The sequence below is a fragment of the Schistocerca serialis genome, chromosome 3, assembly GCF_023864345.2.
Source record: "Schistocerca serialis cubense isolate TAMUIC-IGC-003099 chromosome 3, iqSchSeri2.2, whole genome shotgun sequence".
Classification (NCBI taxonomy): Eukaryota; Metazoa; Arthropoda; class Insecta; order Orthoptera; family Acrididae; genus Schistocerca; species Schistocerca serialis.
The window spans coordinates 8400877-8422900 of NC_064640.1; positions in this window are offsets into that span (position 1 = coordinate 8400877).

The following is a 22024-nucleotide window of genomic DNA, read 5'->3' on the forward strand; positions in this document are numbered from 1 at the left end:
TAGCCCCTACATTTACATCTACATACATACTCCGCAAGCCACCTGACGGTGTGTGGCGGAGGGTACCTTGAGTACCTCTATTGGTTCTCCCTTCTATTCCAGCCTCGTATTGTTTGTGGAAAGGAGGACTGTCGGTATGCGTCTGTGTGGGCTCTAAACTCTCTGATTTTATCCTCATGGTCTCTTCGCGAGATATACGTAGGAGGGAGCAATATACTGCTTGACTCCTTGGTGAAGGTATGTTCTCAAAACTTCAACAAAAGCCCGTACCGAGCTACTGAGCGTCTCTCCTGCAGAGTCTTCCACTGGAGTTTATCTATCATCTCTATAACGCTTTCGCGATTACTAAATGATCCTGTAACGAAGCGCGTTGCTCTCCGTTGGATCCTCTCTATCTCTTCTATCAACCCTATCTGGTACGGATCCCACACTGCTGAGCAGTACTCAAGCAGTGGGCAAACAATTGTACTGTAACCTACTTCCTTTGTTTTCAGATTGCATTTCCTTAGGATTCTTCCAATGAATCTCAGTCTGGCATCTGCTTTACCAACGATCAACTTTATATGATCATTCCATTTTAAATCACTCCTAATGCGTACTCCCAGATAATTTATGGAATTAACTGAATTAACTGCTTCCAGTTGCTGACGTGCTATTTTGTAGCTAAATGATAAGGGATCTTTCTTTCTATGTATTCGCAGCACATTACACTTGTCTACATAGAGATTCAATTGCCACTCCCTGCACCATGCGTCAATTCGCTGCAGATCGTCCTGCATTTCAGTACAATTTTCCATTGTTACAACCTCTCGATACGCCACAGCATCATCTGCAAAAAGCCTCAGTGAACTTCCGATGTCATCCACAAGGTCATTTATGTATATTGTGAATAGCAACGGTCCTATGACACTCCCCTGTGGCACACCTGAAATCACTCTTACTTCGGAAGACATCTCTCCATTGAGAATGACATGCTGCGTTCTGTTATCTAGGAACTCTTCAATCCAATCACACAATTGGTCTGATACTCCATATGCTCTGACTTTGTTCATTAAACAACTGTGGGGAACTGTATCGAACACCTTGCGGAACTCAAGAAACACGGCATCTACCTGTGAACCCGTGTCTATGGCCCTCTGAGTCTCGTGGACGAATAGCGCGAGCTGGCTTTCACACGACTGTCCTTTTTGAATCCCATGCTGATTCCTACAGAGTAGATTTCTAGTCTCCATAAAAGTCATTATACTCGAACATACTACGTGTTCCAAAATTCTACAACTGATCGACGTTAGAGATATAGGCCTATAGTTCTGCACATCTGTTCGACGTCCCTTCTTGAAAACGGGTATGACCTGTGCCCTTTTCCAATTCTTTGGAACGCTAAGCTCTTCTAGAGACCTACGGTATACCGCTGCAAGAAGGGGCCAAGTTCCTTCGCGTACTCTGTGTAAAATCGAACTGGTATCCCATCAGGTCCAGTGGCCATTCCTCTTTTGAGCGATTGTAATTGTTTCTCTATCCCTCTGTCGTCTATTTCGATATCTACCATTTTGTCATCTGTGCGACAATCTAGAGAAGGAACTACAGTGCAGTCTTCCTCTGTGAAACAGCTTTGGAAAAAGACATTTAGTATTACAGCCGTTAGTCTGTCATCCTCTGTTTCAGTACCATTTTGGTCACAGAGTGTCTGGAGATTTTGTATTGATACACCTACAGCTTTGACATAAGACCAAAATTTCTTACGATTTTCTGTCTCATCGATACATAGAACTTTACTTTGGAATTCATCAAACGCCTCTCACATAGCCCTCCTCACACTACATTTCGCTTCACGTAATTTTTGTTTGTCTGCAAGGCTTTGGCTATGTTTATGTTTGCTGTGAAGTTCCCTTTGCTTCCGCAGCAGTTTTCTAAGTCGGTTGTTGTACCACGGTGGCTCTTTTCCATCTCTTACAATCTTGGTTGGCACATACTCATCTAACACATATTGTACAATGATTTGAACTTTGTCCACTGATCCTCAACACTATCTGTACTTGAGACTAAACTTTTGTGTTGAGCCATTAGGTACTCTGAAATCTGCTCTTTGTCATTTTTGCAAAACAGAAAAATCTTCCTATCTTTTTTAATATTTCTATTTATGGCTGAAATCATTAATGCAGTAACTGCTTTATGATCACTGATTCCCTGTTCTGCGTTAACTGTTTCAAATAGTTTGGGTCTGTTTGTCACCAGAAGGTCTAATATGTTATCGCCACGAGTTGGTTCTCTGTTTAACTGCTCAAGGTAGTTTTCAGATAAAACACTTAAAAAACTTTCACTGGATTCTTTATCCCTGCCACCCGTCATGAACGTTTGAGTCTCCCAGTCTATATGCTGCAAATTAAAATCTCCACCCAGAACTATAACATGGTGGGGAAATCTACTCGAAATATTTTCCAAATTATCCTTCAGGTGCTCTGCCACAACAGCTGCTGAGCCAAGGGGCCTATAGAGACATCCAATTACCATGCCTCAGCCTGCTTTAACTGTGACCTTCACCCAAATTATTTCACATTTCGGATCTCCGTCAATTTCCTTCTATACTATTGCACTTCTTATCGCTATAAACACGCCTCCCCCTTCACTGTCCAGCCTGTCTGTGCAGTATACATTCTAATCTGAGTTTAGAATTTCATTACTGTTTACATCTGGTTTCAGCCAACTTTCTGTCCCTAGTACTATATGGGCATTGTGACCGTTTATTAATGAGAGCAGTTCTGGGACCTTTCTATAGACGCTCCTGCAGTTTACTATTAGCAGATTAATATTGTTATTCCCTGTTGCATTTTGCCTACACCTACCTTGCCGCATCTCAGGAGGCGTCTTGTCGGGCCTAGGGAGGGAATTCTCTACCCTAAAAAACCCACATGTGCACTCCACACGTACCCCGCTACCCTTGTAGCCACTTCCTGCGTGTAGTGCATGCCTGACTTATTCAGGGGGACCCTACATATCTCCATGTCACAGCTGCATCATTTTGCTGAACTCTCTTCCAAAATAACTTTAATCATTTTGCCAGAAGCTTCATTTCACTAGACTTAATCACAGATGACGACTTCTTTATCTCAAATTGCAAATTTGGGAGGGGGGGCTCATTTTGCAACTGTAAACAACTTCAAAGGGACTCAACCCTGGTGCTTCATGTATCCTGGTATTGTACAAAGAAATCACAAATGTGAATAGCCTGTCCCAGTCTGAGTGTGAGCTATTCACATAATAAGACAACATTTTAACAAATGTTTTATGAATGCCTTCAACCCTGCCATTACTCTTAGGATGAAATGGCATTGTTCTCCCTTTCTTTATTTTCCATAGCTGACATACCTTTACCATAAGACTGGACATAAAGTTTGTCCCTTGGTCTGTTTTTAATAGTCTCTGGACTTCCAAATGGTTGTCTCAGCAGTCATGTCTTTAACAGCTACCATAATACTGAAAACGTAAATACATGAGATAAAAATGAGATTTCATATAGTATTAAGCATAGGAAGCTTCAAAAAGATGATGAGAGGATTGATGTGTGAACAGTGCAACTTCTGCCTACATGAAAAGGGTACAGGAGTCAACATTAAATATATGGGTGAAGCTATGACCTGGCAATGAGCTTTTTTGTATCGTGGAAACTGGACATCAGTACAACTTAGATTTAGAACTGATAAGTGAAATAATGAAAGATCTTCAAAAACAGTTGCAGCCTCAAAAACAAGTACATAATCAAAACAATGAGTTCTTATTGGGCATTTGTGTGAGCAATGATCAGTTGGTGTCATCAGGTTTGGATGAAATGAACTATAAAAATTATGAGTCTGATTTTGTGTTTCCTAAAAAATATAGCACATTCAGATCCCAGGAACAAGACAATATTCTACTTTCTAATGAATCTGAAGTGCTAAACGTAGTTGAAAATGGCAAAAACTGTGAAAGTACAGTTCCTCAGAAACTTTTCACTACTGCTAGAGAAAGCATGTCACAATAAGTCAAAAAATATAATAATATGTGGTGTTCTTAACATTGACTTCCTTGAAGAATCTGCTCAAAAGTCGCAATTAGTAAATTTAATGGGGTCATTCAACTTAAATATGAAAGTTTAATGTCCAACAAGATTAAACAGCTATCTTGATTAGGTCTGCTACTAACACTGATTGCACTGTAAAATTATAGATGTTGGTTTTTCAGATCACAGTGCACTAAAAAAGCGGTCCATCTTCAGGCCGCAAGTGGCCTACCAGGACCATCCGACCACCATGTCATCCTCCGTGGAGGATGCGGATAGGATGGGCGTGGGGTCAGCACACCACTCTCCCGGTCGTTATGATGGTATTCTTGACTGAAGCTGCTACTATTTGGTCGAGTAGCTCCTCAATTGGCATCACGAGGCTGAGTGCACACCACACTGCAATAACAATACATTTTAATCCACCACTCAATGTACTCCCAACAGGAAAAACAGTTATTAAGTGTAGAAGTTATAGTGACAGTAACATAAATAACTTTGTACTTGGCTTAAAGAAAGAAGACTGGCAAACCGTATTTACTTCTTCAACTACAAATGAAAAATATGACAATTTTTTGCAGATTTTTGAATATTACTTTAATACTACATGCCGGAAGCGGCTACAAGGGTAGCGGAGTACATGTGGAGTGCACATGTGGGGTTTTTAGGGTAGAGAATTCCCTCCCTAGGCCCGACAAGACGCCTCCTGAGATGCGGCAAGGTAGGTGTAGGCAAAATGCAACAGGGAATAACAATATTAATCTGCTAATAGTAAACTGCAGGAGCGTCTATAGAAAGGTCCCAGAACTGCTCTCATTAATAAACGGTCACAATGCCCATATAGTACTAGGGACAGAAAGTTGGCTGAAACCAGACGTAAACAGTAATGAAATCTTAAACTCAGATTGGAATGTATACTGGACAGACAGGCTGGACAGTGAAGGGGGAGGCGTGTCTATAGCGATAAGAAGTGCAATAGTATCGAAGGAAATTGACGAAGATCCGAAATGTGAAATAATTTGGGTGAAGGTCACAGTTAAAGCAGGCTCAGACATGGTAACTGGATGTCTCTATAGGCCCCCTGGCTCAGCAGCTATTGTGACTGAGCACCTGAAGGATAATTTGGAAAATATTTCGAGTAGATTTCCCCACCATGTTATAGTTCTGGATGGAGATTTTAATTTGCAACATATAGACTGGGAGACTGAAATGTTCATCACGGGTGGTAGGGACAAAGAATCCTGTGAAATTTTTTTAAGTGCTTTATCTGAAAACTACCTTGAGCATTTAAACAGAGAACTGACTCATTGCAATAACATATTAGACCTTCCGGTGACAAACAGACCCGAACTATTTGAAACATTTAACGCAGAACAGGGAATCAGTGATCATAAAGCAGTTACTGCATCGATGATTTCAGCTGCAAATAGAAATATTAAGAAAGGTAGGAAGATTTTTCAGTTTAGCAAAAGTGACAAAAAGCAGATTACACAGTACCTGACGGTGGACAATGTTCAAATCATTGTACAATATGTGTTAGATGAGTATGTGCCAACCAAGATTGTAAGAGATGGAAATGAGCCACCGTGGTACAACTACCGACTTAGAAAACTGCTGCAGAAGCAAAGGGAACTTCACAGCAAACATAAACATAGCCAAAGCCTTGCAGACAAACAAAAATTACGCGAAGCGAAATGTAGTGTGAGGAGGGCTATGTGAGAGGCGTTTGGTGAATTCCAAAGTAAAGTTCTATGTACCGACATGACAGAAAATCGTAAGGAATTTTGGTCTTATGTCAAAGCTGTAGGTGTATCAATACAAAATCTCCAGACATCCGAAATACTAAATGTCTTTTTCCAAAGCTGTTTCACAGAGGAAGACTGCACTGTAGTTCGTTCTCTAGACTGTCGCACAGATGACAAAATGGTAGATATCGAAATAGACGACAGAGGGATAGAGAAACAATTACAATCGCTCAAAAGAGGAAAGGCCACTGGAGCTGATGGGATACCAGTTTGATTTTACACAGAGTACGCGAAGGAACTTGGCCCCCTTCTTGCAGCGGTGTACCGTAGGTCTCTAGAAGAGTGTAGCGTTCCAAAGAATTGGAAAAGGGCGCAGGTCATACCCGTTTTCAAGAAGGGACGTCGAACAGATGTGCAGAACTATAGGCCTATATCTCTAACGTCGATCAGTTGTAGAATTTTGGAACATGTAGTATGTTCGAGTATAATGACTTTTATGGAGACTAGAAATCTACTCTGTAGGAATCCGCATGGGATTCAAAAAAGACAGTCGTGTGAAACCCAGCTCGCGCTATTGGTCCACGAGACTCAGAGGGCCATAGACACAGGTTCACAGGTAGATGCCGTGTTTCTTGACTTCCACAAGGCGTTCGATACACTTCCCGACAGTCATTTAATGAACAAAGTAAGAGCATATGGAGTATCAGACCAATTGTGTGATTGGATTGAAGGGTTCCTAGATAACAGAACGCAGCATGTCATTCTCAATGGAGAGAGGTCTTCCGAAGTAAGAGTGATTTCAGGTGTGCCACAGGGGAGTGTCATAGGACCGTTGCTATTCACAATATACATAAATGACCTTGTGGATGACATCGGAAGTTCACTGAGGCTTTTTGCAGATGATGCTGTGGTGTATCGAGAGGTTGTAACAGTGGAAAATTGTACTGAAATGCAGGAGGATCTGCAGCGAATTGACACATATTGCGGGGAATGGCAATTGAATCTCAATGTAGACAAGTGTAATGTGCTGCGAATACATAGAAAGAAAGATCCCTTATCATTTAGCTACAAAATAGCACGTCAGCAACTGGAAGCAGTTAATTCAGTTAATTCCATAAATTATCTGGGAGTACGCATTAGGAGTGATTTAAAATGGAATGATCATATAAAGTTGATCGTTGGTAAAGCAGATGCCAGACTGAGATTAATTGGAAGAATCCTAAGGAAATGCAATCCGAAAACAAAGTAAGTAGGTTACAGTACGCTTGTTCGCCCACAGGGTCATTTAGTAATTGCGAAAGCGTTACGGAGATGATAGATAAACTCAAGTGGAAGACTCTGCAGGAGAGACGCTCAGTAGCTCGGTACGGGCTTTTGTCAAAATTTAGAGAACATACCTTCACCGAAGAGTCAAGCAGTATATTGCTCCCTCCAACGTATATCTCGTGAAGAGACCATGAGGTAAAAATCAGAGATATTAGAGCCCACACAGATGCATATCGACAATCCTTCTTTCCACGAACAATACGAGACTGGAATAGAAGGGAGAACCGATAGAGGTACTCAGGGTACCCTCTACCACACACCGTCAGGTGGCTTGCGGAGTATGGTTGTAGATGTAGATGTAGAATAGCCATTTCCCTGAGAAAACAAAAACTATCACTTAGAAAAAACAGAATGCTTGGGTCACAAAAGGTATTAAAACTTCACCCGAAAAATGAGGCTGCTGCACAGACTTAGCAAACTGGACAGCAGCAAATCCATAGAGTTCAAGGTATACTATAAAAATTAAAAAACGACATACAGGAGAGTTATCAAATGGACTAAAAAAGCCCATAATGATAAAACAATTAGGCGCTCCTCTAACAAATGTAAGATCATCTGGGGTATAGTAAATGAACAGACTAGTAGAAAGTTAGATTAGATTAGATTAGATTAGTACTTGTTCCATAGATCATGAAGACGACACTTCGTAATGATGTGGAATGTGTCAGGTTAATAAAAGGTGTCTACACAAGATACTACATTACACAAAATATTACGTGACACTTAATATTCTTAATTTTCCTTTTTTTTGTGGGGGGACGGGGGGAGAGGGGGGTTGGGGAAATTATCCACTTACGATATTCAAAAATTCATCTAATGAGTAGAAGGAGTTGCCATTAAGAAATTCTTTTAATTTCCTTGTAAATGCTTTATGGCTATCTGTCAGACTTTTGATGCTATTTGGTAAGTGAGCAAAGACTTTTGTGGCAGCATAATTTACCCCCTTCTGAGCCAAAGTTAGATTTAACCTTGAGTAGTGAAGATCATCCTTTCTCCTAGTGTTGTAGCCATGTACACTGCTATTACTTTTGAATTCGTTCGGATTGTTAATAACAAATTTTATAAGTGACTATGTATATTGTGAGGCTACAGTGAAGATCTCTAGGTCTTTAAGTAAGTGTCTGCAGGATGATCTTGGATGAGCTCCAGCAATTATTCTGATTACACGCTTTTGTGCAATGAACACTCTTTTGCTCAATGATAAGTTACCCCAGAATATGATGCCATACAAAAGCATAGAATGAAAATGGGCAAGGTAGGCTAATTTACTGAGATGTATATCGCCAAAATTTGCAGTGACCATAATAGCATAAGTAGCTGAACTCAAATGTTTCAGCAGATCTTCAGTGTGTTTTCTCCAGTTCAACCCCTCATCAATGCATACACCTAGAAATTTTAAATATTCTACATTAGCTACCAATTTCTAATCGAAGTCTACATTTAATAATGGTGTCATTCCATTTACTGTTTGGAACTGTATGTGCTGTGCTTTGTCAAAGTTTAATGAAAGCCCATTTGCAGAGAACCACTTAGTGATTTTCTGAAAAACGTTGTTTACGATTTCACCAGTTAATCCTTGTCTGTTGGGTGTGATAGCTATACTTGTAAGGATAGAGGATAAAATCACACTAAATATAGAAGGACAAAAGACTGAAAATGCCCATGAAACTGCCAATAAATTCAACAGCTATTCTTCAGCAATTTCCACAGATCTCCTAACCAACTCTTCAAATGCTGTACTCTCTTCCCACAAATCTCCTGACTAACTCTCCAAATACTGCACACTCTCTTCTCAGAAACAATGTTCCTCTGAACTCCTTCTTCCTATCTCCTACAACACCATATGAAATTGAAGATATTATTAAAAAAGAGTTAAAAAGATTTATTCTGCAGGGCGTGATATGATACCCTGCTTCTTACTTCACAAGTGTTCAAATTACATCAGTGGACAACTGTCAAATATCATAAATACCTTATTTCTAGAGGGAATGTTTTGAAACCAGCTAAAACTTGCTAGAATTATACCTCTCTACAAGAAGGGAGAGAAAACGGACATACCAAACTATAGGCCAATTGCTGTACTGCCAGGTGTGGCCTTCTCAAAAATATTTGAATACTGTATGTCAATTAGATTGGAAATGAAACTTCCTGGCAGATTAAAACTGTGTGCCAGGCCGAGACTCGAACTCATGACCTTTACCTTTCACGGGCAAGTGCTCTACCAACTGAGCATGACTCATGCCCCATTCACACTGCTTTACTTCTGCCAGTACCTCGTCTCCTACCTTCCAATCTTTACAGAAGCTCTCCTGCGAAGGTAGTATGGGATTAGAGGTGTATCCCACAATTGGTTCCCTAGCTACCTCAGTGAAAGAAAGCAATATGTAGAAATAAGAAACTCAAAGACACCCAGGCACTGCAGGTCAGATACACAACATACAACAAATTATGTTGACAACACAGAAATCCTGATAACCAGTAGAGGTGACACTTTGCAAGATGCAGTCAATGAAACTACTTGTCAATTACAGTCTTGGTTGGAAGTAAATAGGTTACTCATACATACTAAAAAAACTCTTAAGTATGAACTTCCACACTAGACAAAATCTTCAATGCAGTTATAGTTATTGGCAAATATAACAATACAAGCAGGCAGGACAACAAATTTCTTGGACTTACCTTCAGTAACACTCTAAACTGGAAACCACACATTGAGGCGCTGTCACAAAAGCTTAATAAAAGCTGTTATCTATTAAGGTCATTAAAAGACACAGCATGTGTAGTGTAGCGGCACCACCATTTAGAATAGGGAAAATTAGTTTTGTGCGATATTCTGATCACAAGTTACAGCCAGGTGTGGGCTGGATTGCAGTAAGTTATGCTGACCAGCGGTTGTGAAGTGGAGTGGAGGCCACAGGGGCCATCGACCCCTGAAAAGCATAAATGCAGTGGTTCGCATGTCGCAAGCTATAGGAAGGAGGGGCCCACTGGAGCAACTGTGGTGTTGGGCGTATGTGACTCGGAGTAATGCATTAGCGAAACAGAGCCGCGAAGCCAAGTATAAATAGGTGTGGTTTTCTAACAAGATTCATCCAAGTGTGGCAGCTCTCCTGGATGGTGGGGCAAGTCACACTACTGGCGACACATGGTGACAGATGGAGCGACGGCATTCCAGTCCATGGCGTGTCATTGGTTTGACCCTCTGAGGCTGATGTAGGGTCTGCAGCCAGCCAGGGTGCACCACTTTTTGGGTCACTATCGCAAACAGTTGTCTCGGCTCCCAACACATGCATGGAGGTAGTATCACGGGTGAGCGAGGGCTACGACATGATACCAGGAGTAGATTTCTTACATCAGCATCATGCCAAAATTGACCTTGGACAACGAACTGTGGAACTTGGTGGAATGTTATTTCCTCTAGGGGAAACTGTTGTCAATGCAGAGCTGCAGGGGTGTTCAATGTAATGAACAAACCAATTGTACCATGTACATTAGCATTAAGGCTTAATTCACATGAGTGTGTGTCTAGTGGCACCGGGAAGTCACTTTGGGTAAGTGTGGAGTCCAATCTACCTGTGGGTACAGTATGTGTTATTGAACCATTGAAGGATAATAAAGATTTGAGGTCATTGGGTTGTTTTGTGAAATGTAGTACTGTACGCGTACAGGAGGGGAACGATGGGTGAGTAGTTACCGTGAATATGTATAATTTTGGCACGGTAGATGCGAATTTGAGGAAAGGAGTTTTAGTAGCAAATTTTGATGTACCAGATGATGAAGACTGGTGTTTGAGAGGTAGGCAAAGCGGTCAACCACTAACTGCCGATAGAACTGCATTGTCTGACAAAATTAAGCATTTGAAAGGAGAAGAAAGAGAGCATATGGAAGAATTATTGTGGGAATTTAAGGATTTGTTTTTTCCACAAGGGCCGTTACCAGCAACTCCATTAGTTCCACATAGGATACCAACAGGGAATGAAGCACCGGTTTACCATAAACCATACAGAATACCGACGTATTTGCAGCTGATGGTGGAGGATTTCATTGATTAACAAGCTTGCGGACAGTATTATAGAGCATAGTAATAGTTGCCTGGGAGCAGGTATTGTTGTTGTGCCTAAATAATCTGCAGATGGAACTAAGAAATACAGGGCCTGTTGTGACTACTGATACCTCAATAATAAGACAGTAACAGACGCATACCCCATTCCAAACATATCGAAGACTTTGGATCACTTAGGACAGTGTCAGTACTTTTCTACGATGGATTTCACAAGTGGTTATCATCAGTTAGAGGTGGCTCCAGAGGATCGTCCAAAATCTGCTTTCTCTACACCTGGATGCAATTACCAGTACATTAGAATGTCATTCGGTTTGAAAATGCTCCAGCAACGTTTCAGAGGTTGCTAGACAGTGTATTGAGGTTTTGAAACCACGGCAGTGTCTTGTCTATTTGGGTGACATTTTAGTGTTTTCAGGTAGTATGGAGCAACACAGACAGTGGGTAAGGGAAGTCTTTATGAGGTTAAGAGCAGCTCGTTTGACGTTGAGCCTGGAGAAGTGTCATTTCACGTTAGAAGAAGTAAAATATTTGGGTCACATTATCAGTAAGGACGGAGTGCGAACAGATCCAAGGTTGGTACAGGCTGTAAGGGATTTTCGGGACCGAAAACAGTTAAGGAAGTGCAGTCATTCATCATAATTTGCAATTTCTATTGAAAGTTCGTGAAGGGTTTTGCAGATTTAGCACAGCCATTGACGTGATTGTTATGGAAGGGTGTGAAATTTGAGTGGACAGAAAATTGTCAGAAAGCGTTTGACAAACTTAAAGAAGTGTTAACATCAAGTCCCGTTCTTGTGTTTCCAGATTTTCGAAAGGAGTTTATACTAGCCTGTGATGCATCGAATTGAGCATTAGGGTGTGTTCTTAGTCACGAAATTGATGTCAAAGAACATCATGTAGCCTATGTGTCTAGGCAGTTTAATGCAGCAGAGAAGAATTACTCAACAACAGAGAGAGAGATGCTCAGTGTAATCTATGGAGTCACATATTTTAAATGTTATTTATATGGGAGAAGATTTCGGGTAGTGACAGATCAAGCTACGCTGAAGTGGTTGTTGGGGTTGAAGGATCCATCCACTAAACTCGCTCAATGGGCTGTGAGGCTTAGCGAATTCGACTACGAGGTGGTACACAAGCCTGGGAGAAGCGGAAGAAGCACGGTAATGCGGATGCACTAAGTAGGAAGGTGGCAAAAGTATAAGTTATAGGTTATGACATAGCAGCATGGCAAAAATTACAGGACGCGTACAACGATTGTAAATTGTATCAGACACAGCCACACTTTAATGACGGTCTTCTGTGCAGGGAAATGAAGTTAGGGCCAAGGGTAGTAGTGCAAATGAAGTTGAGGGATGAGGTTCTAAAGGAAGCACATGATCATGTGTTATCCAGTCATGGTAGATGTAGAGCAACGAACAGGAGAGTGGTGGAGAAGTATTGGTGGAGAGGTAGGAAAGGAGATGTGGATCAGTTTGTCAAGAATTGCATACCATGTGCACTGAGAGTAGATTTGAGTCGGAAACAGATACAGCTACAATGATTACTGGAAGCAACATGTCCATTCTCTTTCCTGGGGATTGATGTCTTAGGATCTTTTAGGCAAACTCCATCGGGGAACAGATTCATTCTGACAACAATAGACCATTTTTCAAGGTATGTGGAGATGGTGGCTATGCCAAATCAACAGGCAGCAATGGTTGCGCAAGCGTTAGTAAACAACTTGATTTTGAAGTATGGTGTACCGGAGACAATAATTACTGACCAAGGGACCAACTTCATGTCAGATTTAATGAAGGAACTATGTCAATTGTTGAACGTAAAGAAGTTGAGGACTAGCGCGTTGCATCTACAGGCCAACGGAAGGATAGAACGGGTACACAGAACAATCGGGAAGATGCTGAGTTTTTATGTGGATTCTCATCACCATCAGTGGGACGAGTATTTGAAGCGTATTGTATGTGCATACAATGCAAAAGTCCATACCAATACCGGTTTGTCTTCATATGAGGTAGTGTACAGGCGAAAAATGCCATCACTGTTTGATTTAGTGTAGCTACAGAAAGGAAGGACTGGTGAATCTGTATGTCAGTTCGCTAGGACAATTCAGGATGTTTGGAAAAAGGTGAATACAAAGGCTTTGGAAAGGCAGGAAGATGCAGTAAAGTGGAAAGAAAGTTTACCGCAGTATAGGGTGGGACAATGGGTAATGCTGTCCAGCCCCTATACACAAAAATGGAAAACAAAGAAGTTCCTCACGCGGTATCAAGGGCCATACCAGGTTGTTGAAACCACATCTCCCATTAACGTTAAGCTTCAGCTGCCAACTAGAATGACAATAGTACACGTTGGGCGATTACGACCATTTAAGGGTTGCCCGGATGAGATTCCAGGCATGTCACAGGAAGGAAAGAGGAAGAAAGAGAGAGTGAAGAAAGGTGCTACTCACAGAGGAAACCAGGAAGATAGAGTACAACATGATGTACCGTATTCTTTGCGTTCTAGAAATTTGTGGAGTATTTGTAGTCTTTTTTTTATGTATCAATTGGGTCTGTGTACATTAATTAGGCATTGTATTTTGTATGTGTTGTCGAGTATTGTGAGCCTGCTAGGGGCAGCAGTCTTTTTGAAGAGGGAGGAAGAGTGATGGTTATCCCTGTCCTTAGGTCACTGGAAAGGGAAGTGTAGTGTCTGACGTATGTGGAGTGTTGTTGGATGAGAAATCAAACACAGTTCTGGAGAGACGAATTTTGGTGCAAAGCCGTAATAAATGTGTGTTGAACAATGTCAGAGTCGTACGATTTCTTGTTTAAATTTTTTAGTTATCGACAGTGCTGGGTCAGAAAAGTCGTGTTTATAAAATGTAAATTTAAGGATGAAAGTAGTCACACAATTAGTGTTGAGTTTGAATCAAAAATAGTGAATGTTGGAGGAAAATCTGTGAAGCTACAAATATGGGACACATGCAGGGGAAGGAATCTTCAAATTTGCCGCTATTCATGACCTGGAATTCTGCAGGTGTCCTACTCTCCATCAACTCAGGAAGAACTATATTTGTGAAAATATTGTTACTGTGTCTGCTTATGAAAATGTAAAATTACTTTGAAGTTGGATGAGAAATAAATGAATTTTTACTTCACAACCTTCTTTCTTCTTTCAACCCTGTTCCGGTTTTGATAGTGCACTGTTTTAACCTGATACTATGTCTGTGGTTTTCTTCAAGCACAGGAGATATAATTTCTGCCATGTTTGCTATATGCCTTTGGAAGCACACATGATCATACATTGTCTGTTCCCAAAATCCTATATGTGCAGCACGATAGGAGAAATCCCATGCAACCAATACATATATTTTGTTTTCCTCCATCTTAAACAACACCTCCCTCATGCTTTATTCTAGTATCTTGTGCATCTCGCACAGCCTTTATATACATTTGAAGGGTAGGGATTTGTGAAATAACAACAAAGAAGTATAGTAATGAATAACAATTTTTTATTCAGACATAAATACACACAGTATGAATATAGCTTTACATCCACAAATCTTGTTGTTTTTACGATACATGAAATAATATTGTTTTTAAATTCATAGTTCCTGTTACTGTTTGAATCTTTTTTATTTACAGTTTTTGGTTTTAAAATTAATAGTACTGATTAAAAAAAAATTTTCACTTTACATTGCAGTACTGTTTGCAGCTATTGCAGAGGTATAGTTTTTCATACACTAATGCTGTTAATAGTGAAATTCCACCCAAACAGAAGACTTAATTTGTATTTTGAACTGGGTAGCTCTAAACATTTTTCACCTCAAGCAGCTGAAATAATTTAATAATACAATGAAGTTGATGGCTCTAAATGTTCATCCCAAAGAGCTGCACTAAAATTAACTGGGTGGAACTCACACTTAAAACTAGTATGATTTGGACAGCTAGTGGTAGGTGAAAATTAAAAATAATCTACTTACACAAGCACTCACACACTCCCATGAAATTCAAAAGCTAGAAATATGGTAAACTATTTTTTTTCTTTCATTTACAATTGTTTAGCATTTTTTGATGATTTCAGTTCAATTTTTTAATCTGTATATATAGCCTCTGCATTAGCAAGCATAAAATTCAGTACACATCCACAAAACACTGAAGGACCAGACAAAATCACTTCTAAAATAATGTGTAACATCATCAACAACTTAAGAGCTCCTTTCACCCATACAGACACAGACTCTAACTCAATTATTTTGCAATGATTAGTTGTCCCCTGGGATGGGGACATATAATAAGATGTACCACTATCTCTGTTGTACATCTCACAAATGTGAAATGTCAGATAAGCAATAATTTCTCAACTGTTAAAATTCTCCAGGCCTGCTACAGTCTCTTCTTTACCATATATATGGGTTGGCTTGTTTGGGAGAAGAGACCAAACAGCGAGGTCACTGGTCTCATCGGATTAGGTAAGGATGGGGAAGGAAGTCAGCCATGGCCTTTCAAAGGAACCATCCCAGAATTTGCCTGGAGCGATTTAGGAAAATCATGGAAAACCTAAATCAGGATGACTAATTGTGAGATTGAACAGTGACCCACCTGAACGTGAGTCCAGTGTGTTAACCACTGTGCTACCTTGCTCGTTTTTACCGTATATACACTGCTGGCCATTAAAATTGCTACACCATGAAGATGGCGTGCTACAGATGCGAAATTTAACTGACGGGAAGAAGATGCTGTGATACGCTAATGATTAGCTTTTCAGAACATTCACACAAGGTTGGCACCGGTGGTACACCTACAACGTGCTGACGTGAGGAACGTTTCCAGCCGATTTCTCATACACAAACAGCAGTTGACCGGCATTGCCTGGTGAAACATTCTTGTGATAACTCGTGTAAGGAGGAAAAATGCGTACCATCACGTTTCTGACTTTGATAAAGGTCAGATTGTAGCCTATCGCGATTGCGGTTTATTGTATCGAGACATTGCTGCTCGTGTTGGTCGAGATCCAATGACTGTTAGCAGAATATGGAATCGTTGGGTTCAGGAGGGTTATATGGAAAGCCGTGCTGGATCCCAACAGCCTTGTGTCACTAGCAGTCAAGATGACAAGCATCTTATCCGCATGGCTGTAACGGATCGTGCAGCCACGTCTTGATCCCTGAGTCAACAGATGGGGACGTTTGCAAGACAACAACCATCTGCATGAACAGTTTGATGATGTTTGCAGCAGCATGGACTATCAGCTCAGAGACCATGGCTGCGGTTACCCTTGACACTGCATCACAGACAGGAGCACCTGCGATGGTGTACTCAACGATGAACCTGGGTGCACAAATGGCAAAATGTCATTTGTTTAGATGAATCCAGGTTCTGTTTACAGCATCATTATGGTTGCATCCATGTTTGGTGACATCGCGGTGAATGCACATTGGAAGTTTGTATTCGTCATCGCCATACTGGCATATCACCTGACGTGATGGTATGGGGTGCCTTTGGTTACACGTCTCAGTCACCTCTTGTTCACACTGTCGGCTCTTTGAATAGTGGACGTTACATTTCAGATGTGTTACGACCTCTGGCTCTACCCTTCATTCGATCCCTGTCAGACCCTACATTTCAGCAGGATAATGCATGACCGCATGTTGCAGGTCCTATACGGGCCTTTCTGGATACAGAAAATATTCGACTGCTGCCCTGGCCAGCACATTCTCCAGATCTCTCACCAACTGAAAACGTCTGGTCAACGGTGGCTGAGCAACTGGCTCGTCACAATACACCAGTCACTACTCTTGATGAACTGTGGTATCGTGTTGAAGCTGCATGGGCAGCTGTACCTGTACACGCTATCCAAGCTCTGTTTTGACTCAATGCTCGGGCATATCTAGGCCGTTATTATGGCCAGAAGCCGGCCGAAGTGGCCGTGCGGTTAAAGGCGCTGCAGTCTGGAACCGCAAGACCGCTACGGTCGCAGGTTCGAATCCTGCCTCGGGCATGGATGTTTGTGATGTCCTTAGGTTAGTTAGGTTTAACTAGTTCTAAGTTCTAGGGGACTAATGACCCCAGCAGTTGAGTCCCATAGTGCTCAGAGCCATATTATGGCCAGAGGTGGTTGTTCTGGGTATTGATTTCTCAGGATCTATGCACTCAAATTGCGATAAAATGTAATCACATGTCAGTTCTAGTATAATATATTTGTCCAATGAATACCTGTTTATATATATGGTAAAGTGGAGACTGCAGCAGCCTGGAGACTTTTAACAGTTGAGAAATTGTATGCCTGTGTGTAAATATATTCTGTTTGTTTTTTCTGAATAAGTAGCATAATATCTAGGCATGAATATATGAGTGGTATGTGCCAGAGAAAAATTATAAAAATTATTAAGAAGTTAAAAATGTGCCATATATAAAACTGTACCACTTAGCTCCATCCCTAAGTTGAGACACTGCTGGGGATTACAGTAATGACAACCCAGATGCTGTGTAAATATATATATATATATATTTACGTACAGGCATACATATTTATACAGACATTCACACTTAAATGCACTCATAAGTACCCACACAGCCACACATAATTACTCACACATACAGGCATACCACACATTACACATACAATATTTAAACTATGATAAAATAGCCGTGCTATTAGGTATAAGTTCTCACTCAGCCAATCACTCACTCACCCTCTCTCATTCACACCACTGGAGTCTCCCACCTCATCTTCCGCTTCAAGTAAATACTGTGAGTATGGGAGGGTTTCGATCACATCATCACAAATGGTTGTTTTATGGTCATGAGGTGACAAGCCGACTTTAGATTGCAGCACAGTGTACACCCGGTGACCTTGCAATCGAATACTCATTTGTTGTACCAAATGTGGTGATTACAGCGGAGCACCACAAATACCAACGTACAGGCACTGTAAGTAGTCTTTGCCGTGAGAATACGTGATGACGCATGTCGCACACCCTTAGCTTGCCTTTGGGTGGCTCCATCTATTGTACATTATGCACATATTTTGGATCTTAGACCCACAAAGTCCACAATCGGCAATCCATCTGCCTCCTCATCTTTCATTAAGCCGATAGCCTTCTCGTTCTCAGGAACAATACTGTAAGGATTATCGACTGTATATCCTGATGTGCTAAATGCATTACTGTGGCACCTAATTACTTCATACGGATCTCAGTTCTTCACCTAATAGGTGAAGCTATCTGTATCCATATAAAGTAACTTTGGCTCCACAAAATGATTTTTAGCAAATTCATAGTGATAGTGGTATACATGGAGCTCGGAGATGTCCAGTATACACATACCCAAATAGATTGGTTTTGTTAACTCTACTGAAACCTTCAATATCTCCACATCAACAAAGTTCTCATTGAAAATAGTGACCTGCTTAAAATTTGGTCTGGTGATGCCAATTTCTTACACTCCACAGCCCATCCCATTTGGTCCTAATCAAAATATCACGTTCATTTCTTATACCCTGCAAGTTTTACAAAAAATGGAATTATTCAGCAATTTGTAAAAATCTTTTTATAAATCACTAGTCATGCCCGTCCTCTGTATTTAATAAAATATGCTTCTTCAACTAGGAGGACTGATTGAAGGAGATAGCGTGAGTGATTCTACCTAGCTCCATCCCTAAGCTGAGACACTGCTGGGGATAACAATAATGACAACCCAGGTGCGGTGTAATAAACGGCAGGGTCCAGAGAGTATGTGGCCGTGCATGCACTCGGGAACTTTCCAAAAACATCTGTGGGCAGGCACATGTCAGTTTCCACATATAGTCTTGTGTATTCAACCAAAATTTGGAATGTTGAATTCCTGGCAGACATTCACAGCATGCACTTAATCTGCACTAGTTATGGCATCGCCTGTGAGAGTGCTGGTATTGCAGATATGTCAGGTAGCCTAGTTTTGTTGAGTTTCGCCTTACTATCCAGATACTCATAACGGAAAACTCCTTTCCTAGTCAGAAGCTGAAACTTTTCCTCATCAGGGTATGTAGATTGGGTAATATGCATATCCTCCCAAGGTAGAGTTCCAACAAGTTTCTGGAGTGGCGCCTGCATAAAACATAGTGTGTCAAGAAAGCAGAGCGTAATTTTTGATGTTTTCCATTTGTAGAATGAAATATACTTTTCAATGCTCTCAAGCAGGACACTGACCTGATTTTATTCCCAATCAAAATTAACCAGTTGATTAATTAGAAAGTGAGTTTCTTACCCACTTAAATTATGGAAGAATACAAGTGTGTGTCATGGTAACTGATACTACAAATTGCAAGCGTTGTGAGCTGCACTGTGGAACTTCCTCGTAAGATGACAATGATCTCTATGGGGAATTTCAGCTTTTCTATCTAATATCCCACAAATACGGCAATTTTTTATCCTCCTCCAGTTCGGTCGTGGGGATGTTGGTGCTGTAAAGCCTATCAACATCCCATGAAAGTTTTTCAAGCTCAGAGAACAACCAAACTGCAGGATTATCCCTGACATAAGATTCATAGAGGTTAAGACTTGAATCGTATGAACAAGCAAGTTGGTACACCGCCGCATACGCTATGTGTTTTTGCATGAAGGTGATATGTGAGGGTAAGGGCTTCCCTTCACAGCAAGCGATAGGGGCAAGGAGACATTTGAAATCTGTGTATACAACAAATGGACGTTGTTTCTGGTGGTGAGTATTTTTGAATTTAATGAACTTGCTTTCTTCTGTAGGTATAAGAACACGTACCGGTTCCTCGGATTCACAGTCCTTCAAACGCCTTTTTAAATACTTTCCTTCTTAAAAGGTATTTAGACACCTGAAGCAAATCTGTTTCGTATCTTTACGTTTTGACAATTGGCTGTAAAGAAGGCAAGACATGTCTTTGATCCAAAGTAATGCTGCTTATCACCTTCACAGTAGAGCAGCATGTTTACATGAAGATCATGCTCATCTGCATATTTCAAAAGTGGAGTGGATGTTTGTCCTGCTCATCTTGCTTGCTTTTCTGCTTCTTCTTGAGGCCATAGATGTGAACCAATATTCTGGGATTTTGTGCCTCAAATTTTGGTATGTTCTGAGTCTTTACAGGGAACTCAGTACCATCCAAGTTTTAACATCCAGGAATGTTAAGACCTATTCTGTATCAAGACGTGTGCTGCAGACCTTTTGTGCAATTTCTTTTGCAAGCCAGGATTGACCATGCAAAACAAGTGTTATTCTTTTTATTTTGAATGTTAATGAAACCTCATTTCTTTCTTAATATCATCAGAGAGTTTGATATAACTGGACAATCCACTTAATGGATCATAGACATTAATGTTTATTTATTTATTGTATTTTTTTGCATGGAGACGCCAACTGGTGTATTTTGCAAACGTCATAGCATTTTTTTACAAGTTTACTACAGTCATATATACATATGTGATCACATATACATGATACAGATGTACCATTGTACCTAATAAGGCACAATATTGGGTGTTACATCGTACCTATTACAAATATTCAGGTTTTACACAACTATATATATACAATAATTTATTTTAGTTTAATATTAATATTCACTTAAAGAATATAAACACTTGTCAATCAATAAATATTTCAGTTTCACTTTGAATAAGTTCCCTTTGTGGCACCTTATAGAGCTTGGTAATCTGTTGTACCATATTTGACCACTTATGCATGGACTATGGTCTGTTGTTTTTAATTTTGTTCTTTGTCTGTAGTAGCAGTCTTTATTTCTTGTATGATAGGTATGCATATCAGAGCACTTTGTTGCTTTGTTTTGATGTGTCACAAAAAATATAATTAATTTGTAAAGATACAGTGAGTAGACTGTGAGGTATTTATGATGAACAAAGATTTCCCTGCATGAATCTCTGTACCCTAATCCATGGATAATTCTGATTGCTCTTTTCTGTAGGGTGAATATTCTGTTCATATATATGTCGGCAGCACAACCCTATATCTCTATCCTGTAATTAATCTGTGCAAAAATAGTTCCATTATAAATTGTTTTTAATGTCTGATGTGGGACTACTTTTGATAACAGGCTGATTAGATGTAATGAACTGCTGATTTTATTGCATAAAAATTTGATATGGTTTACTCATCTTAGATTTTCATCTAGGTGAATACCTAGAAATCTGCAACCTTCTGTGTCCACTACTTCAATTCCACCTAAGTTACTGACAGAGGTTTGGTGTGAGTTTGTAAGTTTAAATGGCAATAACTGAGATTTACTGATATTAACTTTCAAACCTTGATCTTGGAAATAAGTAGTTATTTGACGTAGTCCCTCAGTTGCTACCATCGTTAACTCATCATTTTGTTTACCAAGAAATAACAGTGAGGTATCGTCTGCGTAGGTGTGTTGAAAGGTTGCTCTATATCATTTATGTACACTGGGAAAAGGAAAGCGCCCAAAATTGAGCCCTGGGGTACACCTTGTGTGACTGTCTCATATTTGGACTGGAAATTAATGATCTGATTATTGATTTTGTAAGTCAGCTTTGTACACTGCTTGCGGTTAAATAAATATGTAGCCATCAATTGCATGGATGCAGCATTTACATTGTATGACTAAAGTTTACTTAAAAGTAACTCATGGTTTACCGAGTCAAAGGCTTTAGTAAGGTCTAGAAATATGCCAGCTGTTTGCATTCCTTGATCAAGGGCACCATACGTTTTGTGAAGAAATTCTGTAATTGCTGTGATAGTACTATGATCTTTTCGGAATCCATGTTGTGTCTCTGTTAGGAACTTATTTTTCAAGAAATAGTCACTAAGTTGCGTCAGCAGCACAACTTCAAATACTTTGCTGAAGACAGGTATTAATGATATGAGCCTGAAATTTGAAACCTCT